At 44.5% G+C, this 12,170-nt stretch overlaps 1 protein-coding gene across 2 annotated transcripts in view; it reads right to left on the bottom strand.

The window, feature by feature from the left end:
- FHL1 (four and a half LIM domains 1) overlaps positions 1-7,361 on the bottom strand; it is a 66,764-nt gene extending 59,403 nt beyond the window's left edge. Inside the window, exon 1 of one of the 2 annotated variants that reach the window (XM_003428441.3) lies at positions 7,278-7,361. The gene's annotated coding sequence lies outside the window, so the exon portion shown is untranslated. The remainder of the gene's footprint in view (positions 1-7,277) is intronic. The other variant, XM_039912349.1, reaches the window with a different exon arrangement.
- Positions 7,362-12,170: the final 4,809 nt, after the last annotated feature.

Raw genomic sequence — 12,170 nt, 5'->3', positions numbered from 1 at the left:
GGATTAGTTTGTATTTACATCAATGCTAGTACAGTGCCTTACACATAAGTGTTTAACAAATACTATTTAAAAAAAAAATCAAGTGTTTGCTGAGTGTCTTCTGGGGGTAGAGCACTAAATTGGGTGTTACAGGTGTATCTTGAAAGAACTACCAGTTAAATGGGGGAGACAGAGGGAGGCAGTCTGGGCCTAATATTTGTTTGAAAAGGAGGGGTGGGGGGGAGATAGAGTGTGTATTTGTGAGTGTGTATGTTGGAGCTCTAGATAAACACTGCAGAAGAAACTTGACAACTTTCCCTGACAATACTTTACAACGTACTTTTTCCTTGCATAAAATTTGTCTGGTGCAAACTTTGCCTTTTCAAAAGTGAAGGATAAATAAGCTCTCACCCTTCTGTATTTAACTGGGAATGTCCGAGGCAATGTGATTTGTGGTGAAGTGGAGAGTAATGAATAAGCAACTGCATGTTCAATTTCATTTGCAGGAACGGAACAAAGTACACTCTGCTCTTGCATACACTTGCATAAGGTATTGTGCATAATGTTCCCTGTCTTAATTAGTGAATAATATTTTATGTATTATGTAAGTATAGATTTAAGGCAACAAGAGACCTCGTTGATTAGTAGACACTCCTAATACAGAAACGTCAGAAGTTCCTGGCTAATCTACAGCAGGCAGTACAATTGGTCAGGTAGAGATCCAGAAGGGAAATTTCAGAGATCAATTCATCGACAATATTTCTTCAGCATCTGTGTATTGAACTCTGCGCTGTACAAAGTGCATGGGAGAATATAACAGAATTTAGAAGACATGACCCCTTTGATTCTTCCCCTATGACAACTATAAACTGTGCACCGCTTAAACACTTAGATACTCACCAGCCTCACAATATTTATGTAAATATTCTTAAACTTGTCCTGACTGTAAGCTTGTTATAGGCAGAGAACATGTCCACTAATTCTGTTGTACTGCACTCTCCCAAGCCCTTAGTACACTACTCTGCACATAGTAAACTCTCAATAAATACCACTGATTGATTCTGTACTCTTTTTATCCCCTATCTGTAATTTATTTAAATGCCCATCTCCCCTGAGAACTCTAGTTCCTTATGGGAGGGAAACATCTACCAATACTGTTAGATTATACTCACCCAAGCACTCAGTATGGTACTCTGTAAATAGTAAGTGCTCGATAAATATGATTGATTGTTGTACTGTACTTTTCCAAGCACTTAGTACAGTGTTCTGCATGTACTAAACACTCAACAAATTCCACTGACTGATAATCCCTGCCCTCAAGGAGTTTACAATCTGGTGGGGGAGAGAGACTCCAAAATAAATTACAGGTAGGAAGGAGGAAAGGAGATACTGTACATGAGGTAGTGCAAAAGTAATAGGGTACGACATCACTCAATCAATAGCATTTGAGTGCTTAGTACACGCAGAGCACTGCACTAAGTGCCTGGGAGAGTACAACAGAGTAAGGAGACACAATCTCAGCCCTCAAGAAGCTTGCAATCTTTCCTCACAGAAGGCCAAGGTGCCAAAACAGTTACACTAACTTGATTTGGGGGTCTCCTCCCACTGTCGTGTTAAGAATGCAAATGCTATGGGGCACGAAAGGACACCATTTAATGAAATCCCCCCCATCTCAGTGCTCTGGTGCTGGTCCGGACAGGCCCCCAGTCCCAGTTCCCATGAGCAATAGTCCTGTTTACCCCCACCAGCTTCCTCCATTCATCTGCTAGGCACTACCCCAAGCCCGGTGGGGACAGGAGGCAGAGATGGGGCAAAGAGCAACAGGAGGTTGAGAGGAATGCTCAGCGCTTAGGGAGCTGGCCATGTGCACTAGGTTGGGTCAGTCTCTCTCCTCTTTCTCCCCCCACCCAACTATGCACCCCACTGCCACCATCCCCATTTCATTGAGTAGTTAACCACTATAAAACACACACAACATTTTTCAAGGGACCAGTTACAAAGCTTGACATAAAGTATTTTAGGTGGGAAATAAAAAATTACATACATATGGAAATATAAAAGCAGAACTGCTTTTTGACCTTATAAAAATTTGCAAAAATCTCTGGCATTCGCCCATTTAGCTAAAGATGAAGTATACTTGAAAATAGCCACTGATTATGTAGAGAACGGCTACATCTTCTTGGTAAATCCAGTAAAATATATTACAAAATTGACTTAATCATGGATTTCTTTCTAGGTTCACAAGAAGGGCTGCTAAAATATTTTTTCAAAGATTTCAGATCGAAATCTAGTTGAAAATGCTTTGGTGTCATGAACTTTTTGAGTTGTTTTTACAAAATCCAACAGTTTCAGTGTGTGCTTGTGTAAACTCCTGGGTCTTTGCCTGGAGGGGGTTGAGGTCAGGATATATTATATTCAGAATCCTGGGTTCCTAGTTCCTTTTCCAAGTTATGCGGAAATCAAAATATGCATTTTTATCTAAGTTGCATTTTGCTTTTCAGCATCCTGGCCCTTGAGAACCATAGTTAACATTCTTTTCCAATATAAAGTAAGAGAAACGAAACATGGAGTCTTCTGCCCACAAAGCATTTTGCCAAATAAAACATGATTGTACTTGAGCTGTTTCTTTTTTCTCATTATGCTCCAACCATAACAAATCAATAAGTTAAAGAACTATAAAGTTGAACTAAAAAATGACCAGTCTTTAAGAAAGTCAAAGGCCTGAGTTTGGTCAAGTTTCAAGGTAAAAATAAAATACCTTCACTGTAAGCAGAAATAATTCATTGTGTACAATCTGACTCAAAGCACTGTTTTAATGCAAATCTAGGAAAAGGAAGAATTAAACTTAAGAAAAAGGTCCATTTTGTGTGAAAATATATGGATTAACCAGTGAAAGGACTGAAAAATAAATCAATGTTTATAATAGTGATACTGCATGATGTCCTGGGGATCGCAGCACATTATTACTGCATATATATGGTGTTTGTCATTTTCTTAGGAGATAAATTCTACCTTCCCCTCCTCACCTCCCCCAAGAGGTAGGAACACCAGTTAGACATTTATTTCTCTAGCCACTTTGCATTTGGGAGGATGGCTGAAGTCTTACAACATTGTAAGCTTCTTGAGGGCAGGAACTGTGTCTACCCACTCTGTTGTATTCTCCCAGGCATTTAGTACAGTGCTCTGCCCGCAGTGAGCACTCAAATACTACTGAGCGATTGATATCTTACACGCTCTGTTACTTAAGCGCTATTAAACTATGCCTCCGTTTCCTCACCTGTAAAAACAGGGATTTAAATGCCTATTCTCTCTCCCCTCTAGATCGTGAGCTCCATATGGGTCCGACCTGATTATCTTATATTTACCACAGCATTTAGTATAGTGCTGGACACGATCAGTGCTTAACAAATACCACAGTTATTATTATTACAGAATAAAGACGTGGCATTCACTCTCCACAAGGAGTTTCTGGTCTAACTCGGGAAACATAAAAATATCTACAAATAGGTTAAAAAAACCACCCAGAAATACCTAAATTCATAAGTGCTAGAGATGACTTTAGGAATGATTTGGCTCAGGGTGCTGCGTTAGTTGGCAATGTACTATATTCTGGTGAAATATTTACCATCAAGATATAAAAAAAACCCTGTACTAATATCTAAAATGCCCATTTCCTCATTAGTGTCAGATGATAACCAAATTACCATGCTGTTAGTCTGTATTCCCAGTTGGATGAAAATGACAAGAGGCACTTCATTATAAATGGTAAGGCTTAAGATTTTCATTAAAAGACAATCTTCAAATACATACCAACAGAAACTCAATGAAAACACTATGTCAATCCCTTCAACTGACTTCAGTGCCTCTCAAATATTGCAAAAACTTGTGATGTATTTGATTGTTACCAATAAATAAGTTCACAAAACATATGGAACTCATAAACAGAGATCCCTGTGCTTATATACCTTAAGGGTGGGTCACAGTCTATTATACAATACAGGACTCATTTAAGCAGTGGCTAAGACTAGAGCAAAGTAATTCACATTATTTAAGGGACCTCCTGTTTCTGTTCAGGTGAAGTTGTCTAGCTGGGGGTATTGCATGAGGGTGATCTGACTCAGCTGGAAGCACTTGGAAATGCAGCACTTGATGAAAATAAGTGTTTTCCTTTCTCAAGATGAAGTAGGTGTAAACTATCTATAATCTAAAAATCTATACTACAGACTTAGACTTGTGTATTTACCGAGAGGGTGTTTCCACAGATTATGATGTTAATAATGTGACCAATTTCCTGTGGCATAAAGAGTGTATTTGTTTAGAGTTGTCAAGAATGATTTCTGGTCTAAAGGGAAGAATAGATTACGATTATTTTTTTTTAAATTTAACTAGGAAAAAACTGCCCTCGTCCCTCAGAAGCTTTTGATCGAATAACAGAATTGGTTTTCAAAATGCTAAGATTTATAGAAGACCGTATAAAACTAAATCCATCACTCAAACTGCTTTGATGCAAAACCAAATCCCTCTTGCTGATTTATAAATTCTTTCATTGATTTCTTAATCCTGAGAGGAAACTGGACCAAATCTACCTTTTAGATAAAGTTCTAATCTTACTGCAGGGTCAGTAACGGCTCCAATTGGCAAGGCTGGAAATATTCCAAATTAAAATCCCAAAAGGTTTGGATAATAAGAACGTTAGTATTTAAGTGCTTACTATGTGCAGAGTACTGTTCTAAACGCTGGGGTAAATACAGGGTAATCAAGTTGTCCCATGTGAGGCTCACAGTCTTCATCCCCATTTTACAGATGAGGTAACTTCTCTGTGCCTCAGTTAAGTGACTTGCCCACAGTCGCACAGCTGACAAGTGGCAGATCTGGGATTCGAACCCATGACCTCTGACTCCCAAGCCCGGGCTCTTGCCACTGAGCCACGCTGCTTCTCTAATTAACTGAATGAAATTGTTTTTATTGGACTACGCACACTTTCACCTACACGTGAGACTAGCAACTTTTCTGTTTTCTTCACTTCCAAAATGGATGATGCTTTCCTTCAAAAAGAGAGCATCCCTGCCCGTCTAAAGTGGTCTTGAAATGCCGATGGGTCTTATTTAGTAATAACAACAATAACAATAAGGGTATTTGTTAAGGGCTTACTATGTGCCAAGCACTGTTCTAAGCACTGGGGTAGATACAAGGTAATCAGAGAAGCAGCACGGTGTAGTGGATAGAACACGGGCTTAAGAGTCAGAAGGTCGTGGATTCTAATCCCAGCTCTGCCACTTATCAGCTGTGTGACTGTGGGCAAGTCACAACTTCTCTGTGCTTCAGTTCCCTGGTCTGTAAAATGGGGGTTGACTGCAAGCCCCACGTGGGACAACCTGATTACCATGTATCTACCCCAGCACTTAGAACAGTGTGTGGCACATAGTAAGCACTTCAGTGCTTAGAACAGTGCTTGACACATAGTAAGCACTTAACAAATACCATCCTTATTATTATTCTCTGTGCTTCAGTTCCCTCATCTGTAAAGTGGGGATTAAGACTGTGAGCCCCACGTGGGACAACCTGATTACCTTGTATCTATCCCAGTGTTTAGAACAGTGCTTGGCACATAGTCAGTATATAACAAATACCAGCATTATTCGCGTGGCACAGAGGAAGCAGTTTACTTCAGCGCTTAGAACAGTGCTTGGCAACATAGTAAGCGTTTAACAAATACTAGCATTATTAGCGTGGCACATAGCAAGCATTTAACTTCAGCATTTAGAATAGTGCTTGGCACATAGTAAGCATCTAACAAATACCAGCATTATTAACATGGCACATAGTAAGCACTTTACTTCAGCGCTTAGAACAGTGCTTGGCACATAGTAAGCGTCTAACAGATACCAGCATTACTAGCGTGGCACATAGTAAGCACTTAACTTCAGCGTTTACTACAGTGCTTGGCAACACAGTAAGCATTTATTATTATTCTCAGGTTGCTGTCTTAATCCCCATTTGCCAGGTGTGGTAACTGAGGCCAGGGAAGTGAAGTGATTTGTCCAAAGTCACCCGGCTCATAAGGGGCAGAGGCAGAACTAGAACCCATGACCTATGACTCCCAAAGCCAGGCTCCTTCCACTAAACCATGCTGCTTCTCCAATCCCGATCTCCTAATTCTGCGTGGCTCAGTGGAAAGAGCCCAGGCTTGAGAGTCAGAGGTCGTGGGTTCAAATTCCAACCGCTTGTCAGCTTTGTGACTTTGGGCAAAGTCACTTCACTTCTCTGTGCCCCAGTTCCCTCATCTGTAAAGTGGGGATTAAGACTGTGAGCCCCACGTGGGACAGCCTGATCACCCTGTATTGTCTCCAGCGCTTAGAACAGTGCTTTGCATATAGTAAGCATTTCACAAATACCATTATTACTTAACTTCTCTGTGCCCCAGTTCCCTCATCTGTAAAGTGGGGATTAAGACTGTGAGCCCCACGTGGGACAGCCTGATCACCCTGTATTGTCTCCAGCGCTTAGAACAGTGCTTTGCATATAGTAAGCATTTCACAAATACCATTATTACTTAACTTCTCTGTGCCTCAGTTCCTCATCTGTAAAATGGGGATGAAGACTGTGAGCCCCACGTGGGACAATCTGATTACCCTGTATCTACCCCAGTGCTTAGAACAGTGCTCTGCACATAGTAAGTGCTTAACAAATACCAAAATTATTATTTATCTTATTTCTTGTCACCATCTCCAAGAGAAAACATGGAGCCTCTTCAAGAAAACTTTTTCATTTGTCAGCGGGGAAGTTTTCCTAGCGGCCGCAAGTGCTCATAAAACAGCAGGGCTCGGTGGCAAGAGCGTGGGCTTGGGAGTCAGAGGTCCTGGATTCCAATCCCGACTCAGCCAACTTGCCTGCTGGGTGACTTGGGGCGCTTCTCGGTGCCTCAGTTCCCTCGTCTGTAAAATGGGGGTGAAGAAGACCGGGAGCCCCACGTGGGACAACCTGGTTACTCTATATCTACTCCAGTGCTTAGAAGAGTGCTTAGCACATAGTAAGGGCTTAAGAGATGCCATCATTATTTGCTCCCCTCTAGACTGAGGCCGTCGTGGGGCAGGGATGGTCTCTTATCTGTTGCCGAATTATCCATTCCAGGCGCTTAGTCCAGTGCTGGGCACATAGTAAGCGCTCAGTAAGTAGGATTAAATGAACGGATGAACAAGGGCAGGAGAAAAGGGAAAAGCGCAGGAAAAGGGAGCGGGCTCTGCGCAACGTCCCGCAGACAGTCAGTCAGACAGACAGACAGACAGAGCGTGACTTACCTCCCGGAGGACGGCGGTGCGGAGCGTTTGTGTGTCGGTGCGGGTCGCGGGCCTCGGGGAGGTGCGGGCCGGGCGGGGGCGGGGGCGGGGGCGGGGCCGGGCGGGGGCGGGGCGGGCTCCGCGGGGCTCCCGCTGGCCGGCAGGGGGCGGTCTCGTCGTCGGCCCCCTTCTCCCCCCTCACCGCCTCGGGGCAGGTGGGCACGAGGTAGCGGACCACGTGACGGGGCCCGAAGCCCGGGGCCTCGCGCCCCCCTGGGCCTCGCGCCCCCCTGGGCCTCGCGCCCCCCTGGGCCTCGCGCCCCCCTGGGCCTCCCAGTCCGGGAACGAGGCTGGGGAGGAAAAAAAATAACCAATCTCATCCCGGCTCCGCCCCTGCTCTGTTGCGTCACCTTGGACAAGTCACTTCTCTGTGCCTCACTTACCCTATCTGTACAATGGGGATGAAGACCACTTGTCTGTTGCGTCACCTTGGGCAAGTCACTTCTCTGTGCCTCACTTACCCTATCTGTACGATGGGGATGAAGACCACTTGTCTGTTGCGTCACCTTGGGCAAGTCACTTCTCTGTGCCTCACTTACCCCCATCTGTACAATGGGGATGAAGATCACTTGTCTGTTGCATCACCTTGGGCAAGTCACTTCACTGTGCCTCACTTACCCCATCTGTACAATGGGGATGAAGACCACTTATCTGCTGCATCACCTTGGGCAACTCACTTCACTGTGCCTCACTTACCCCATCTGTACAATGGGGATGAAGACTACTTGTCTGTTGCATCACCTTGGGCAAGTCACTTCACTTCACTGTGCCTCACTTACCCCATCTGTACAATGGGGATGAAGACCACTTGTCTGCTGCGTCACCTTGGGCAACTCACGTCACTGTGCCTCACTTACCCCATCTGTACAATGGGGTTGAAGACTATTTGTCTGTTGCGTCTCCTTGGGCAAGTCACTTCTCTGTGCCTCACTTACCCCAATGGGGATGAAGACCACTTGTCTATTGCATCACCTTGGGCAAGTCACTTCTCTGTGCCTCACTTACCCCCATCTGTACAATGGGGATGAAGACCACTTGTCTGTTGCGTCACCTTGGGTAAGTCACTTCACTTCTCTGTGCCTCACTTCATCTGTACTATGGGGATGAAGACCACTTGTCAGCTGCATCACCTTGGGTAAGTCACTTAACTGTGCCTCAGTTCCCTCATCTGTACAATGGGGATGAAGACTGTGAGGCCCTCATGGGACCTGGACAGTGTCCAACCCGATTTGCTTGTATCCACCCCAGCGCTAAGTACAGTGCCTGCCACATAGTAAGAGCTTAACAGATACCACGATATTCACTAATGCCTCCCTCCTCCACACCCCCACAAAGTATAAAAAAAAGCACATCTCCTTGTCCCATATTAACCTGAGCGGTCTTCCAATTAATCAATCAATGATATTTATTGACCACTTACTATGTTTACATTTGGAAAGTTGTATCATCTGCCCCTGCATGGGGTAGAAACGCAACAGAGAGGAGTACTGACTTGCAGAGGCTAAAAGAGATATAAAGTCAGCTGCAGCGAGAAATTCAGAGCACATCTGCCAATCTAGATCTCCTGGGAAGGGGTGGGGGACCTAACTTGAGAACTACACTCCCAGCATCATTCTAGAGGCCAAAGCAATTCAACCCCCAAAAGCCCTCACAACATCCACTCAAAACTGTTTCAGCCATAACTTCCATAAGGACTGGTGACGGGGAGTAATTTTGTCAATACTTCCCCAGGGCCCAAATCGGATGAAGTCAAGCTCATCACTCAATAGTTTTAAATACCCTTCACTAATACTTGAGCACCTGCTATGCGCAGAATACTACAGTAAGCCCTTGGAAAAGTCTGAAAGAATGAGCAGACTTGATCCCTGCCCGCAAGGAGCCTAATGAATCCTGGCTCTGCCACTTGTCAGCTGTGTGACTGTGGGCAAGTCACTTAACTTCTCTGTGCCTCAGTTACCTCATCTGTAAAATGGGGATTAAGACTGTGAGCCCCACGTGGGACAACCTGCTTACCCTGTATCTAACCCAGCGCTTAGAACAATGTTCTGCACATAGTAAGCGCTTAACAAATACCAACATTATTATTATTATTATTGTCTAGGATGCCAGACCCAATAGTTCTGCCTGTTTCAAGCATTTTCCTTCACCTTTGTCATCCACCAATTTGCAAGTAATTGAATGTAGTATGAACAAGATGCCATTGTTTCAGTCTGAAGACACCTAAATCAGCTTCAGATACTCAATTATTTTGGCTTCTTCCCTGAATTGAATTCAAACTGAAGTCAGGGAAATACATTTTTAAGATTCACAACTCTGAGGGACTTTCAAAGATGCAATCTTTTAACAAAAGGGGAGAAACTTGTCATACTCTAAATATAATGTTTTCAAGCATAAACCGCTCATTAGTTGCTGGAAAAATTGGAATCACATAACACGCTCAAGCAATATCTCACCAGCCAGTTCCCAAATTGGACACGATCTGATGCTTTTATGTGAGGTGCAGGCAAGGTATGCAATCGCTGGAGATTACCCAAGAGCATCATAGGCCTGCTGCTGCTGCTGCTGAGAAGTGGGTCTGAAAGTGGGATTAGCAAATTCTCACTATCGTCATCACCCCAATCCCCTCTTCCCACCCCCACCCCCCCAACTCTTGCTATAGAGACTGGCAGCAGTTGTCTGAAAGAAGCACAGAAGAAGGGATACATTTGTCCTCCAGGGCTGTAAATTCAAGATGACAAATTCACACACACTCCTCACAGAGGAGGGAGGAGAGATGATAAAGATATCAAAGGTGCACAATTAGGGCATTGAAGTGGGTACAAAATACCCAAGATCCTGGGTTCTAATACCAGCTTCTCCATTTGTTGTGTGACCTTGGACAAGTCACTTAGCTTCTCTGTGCCTGAGTTACCTCCTCTGTAAACTGGGAATAAAGACTATGAGCCCTATATGGGACAGGGACTGTGTCCAACACGATTATCTTGTATCTACCCCAGTGCTTAGTACAGTGTCTGGCACATAGTAAGTGCTTAGCAAATACCACAATTATTATTAAGTTCCTCTTTATAGGCTGAGAGGCAAAGGATTGGGTCTGTGAATTCCCAGGTGTCAACTTCTGAGCACAATCTAAAGAAAGGTTTGCCTGACCAGCTTGCCTAACCCATCAAACCTTGGCTATACGTGGGGGGAAAAAAAGACATCCCCTTAATACTCTGGGTCAAAGAACCTGGTACAGAGCTTGGTAAGAGCACCTTGCCATCCTAATGCCTCAGTCAGTTTGGTGGTGGTAATATGGAATTTATTAAGTATACACAACATGGATTTCTGAGCCCCCACAAAACAACAACATACTCAAAACCCCAACTGTCCTGGGAGTGAGGACTTTTTTAAAATGGTATTTGTGAAGCACTTACTATGTGCCAAGCACTGAACTATGCACTGGGATAGGTACCAGCTAATCAGGTTGGACACAGACCATGTCCCACATGGAGCTCACAGTCTTAATCCCCATTTAACAGATGAGGTAAGTACAGCACAGAGAAATGGATTCACTTGTCCAAGGTCACACAGCAGATAAGTGGCGGAGCCAGGATTAGAACGTAGGTCCTTCTGACTCCCAGGCCCGTGCTCTATCCACTAGGCAACACTGCCTCATGTCCTTCAGCCATGTTCCCTGAAAGCTGATCCCTAATACAACTGCACTCCCTGAGCTGAGCTTGTTCTGTGCCCCTCTCCACACATCTCCTCAGCCCTTCCTCTGTGGTGGATGGAAAACATAGCCCAGGAACAGCCAATTGCCTAACCTATCAAACCTTGGTTTTAGCTCAAGTGGCTCTCTGCCCAAGCCAGAACTCCGGGCTCCAGTACCACGACCCTCTACCCAAGCCACCATTCATTCATTCAATCGTATTTATTGAGTGTTTCCTGGGTGCAGAGCACTGTACTAAGTGCTTCTAGGGTCCCATTATTGGCTCTCCCCTCCCCACCCACCTTCTTACTAATAATGCACTCTTTATAACACAGCAGATGCAGCATTCAGAAAGGTCCTTGATTACTGTATCAGCCTCCTGGCTGACCTCCCAGCCTCCTGTCTCTCCCCACTCCAGTCCATACTTAACTCTGCCGCCTGGATCATTTTTCTACAGAAACATTCAGGCCATGTTTTCCCACTCCTCAAGAACCTCCAGTGTTTGCCCATCCACCTCGGCATCAAACAACTCCTCACCATTGGCTTTAAAGCAGTCAATCACCTCGCCCCCTTCTACTTCACACTTCACTCCTCTCTTACTACAACTCAGCCCGCACACTTGGCTCCTGTAATGCTAACCTTCCCACTGTACCTCGATCTCACCACTGACCTCTCGCCCACATCCTGCCTCTGGCCTGGAATGCCCTCCCTCATATCTGATAGCTCTCCCCCCATTCAAAGCCTTATTGAAGGCACATCTCCAAGAGCCTTCCCTGACTAAGCCCTCTTTTCCTTTTCTTCCACTCCTTTTTGTGTAGGCGTGATTTGCTCCCTTTATTCATCCCCCCCAACCCCACAGCACTTATGAACATATCTGAAATTTATTTATATTAATGTTGGCTTCCTCTAGACTGAAAGTTCATTATGGGCAGGGAATGAGTCTGTTATATTGTACTCTCCCAAGCACTTAGAACAGTGCTCTGCACACTGAAGGTGCTCAATAAATACGATTGACTCACTGAGCCTTCCAGGTCTGCCCTCACGATCACCTCTTCACCCGCTGGATGCTCAACCCTACGCTGAATCATTCTCTTATGGCAGATTACCACCCGAAGGTTTCTACCATATATGCTGATGACACCAATGCTTGCAAGCAGATTGCGCAG

Source organism: Ornithorhynchus anatinus, chromosome 6, assembly GCF_004115215.2.
Source record: "Ornithorhynchus anatinus isolate Pmale09 chromosome 6, mOrnAna1.pri.v4, whole genome shotgun sequence".
NCBI classification, from domain to species: Eukaryota; Metazoa; Chordata; class Mammalia; order Monotremata; family Ornithorhynchidae; genus Ornithorhynchus; species Ornithorhynchus anatinus.
The sequence above is the reverse complement of the archived record's forward strand: the minus strand, read 5'-3'. Positions and strand labels throughout refer to the sequence as shown.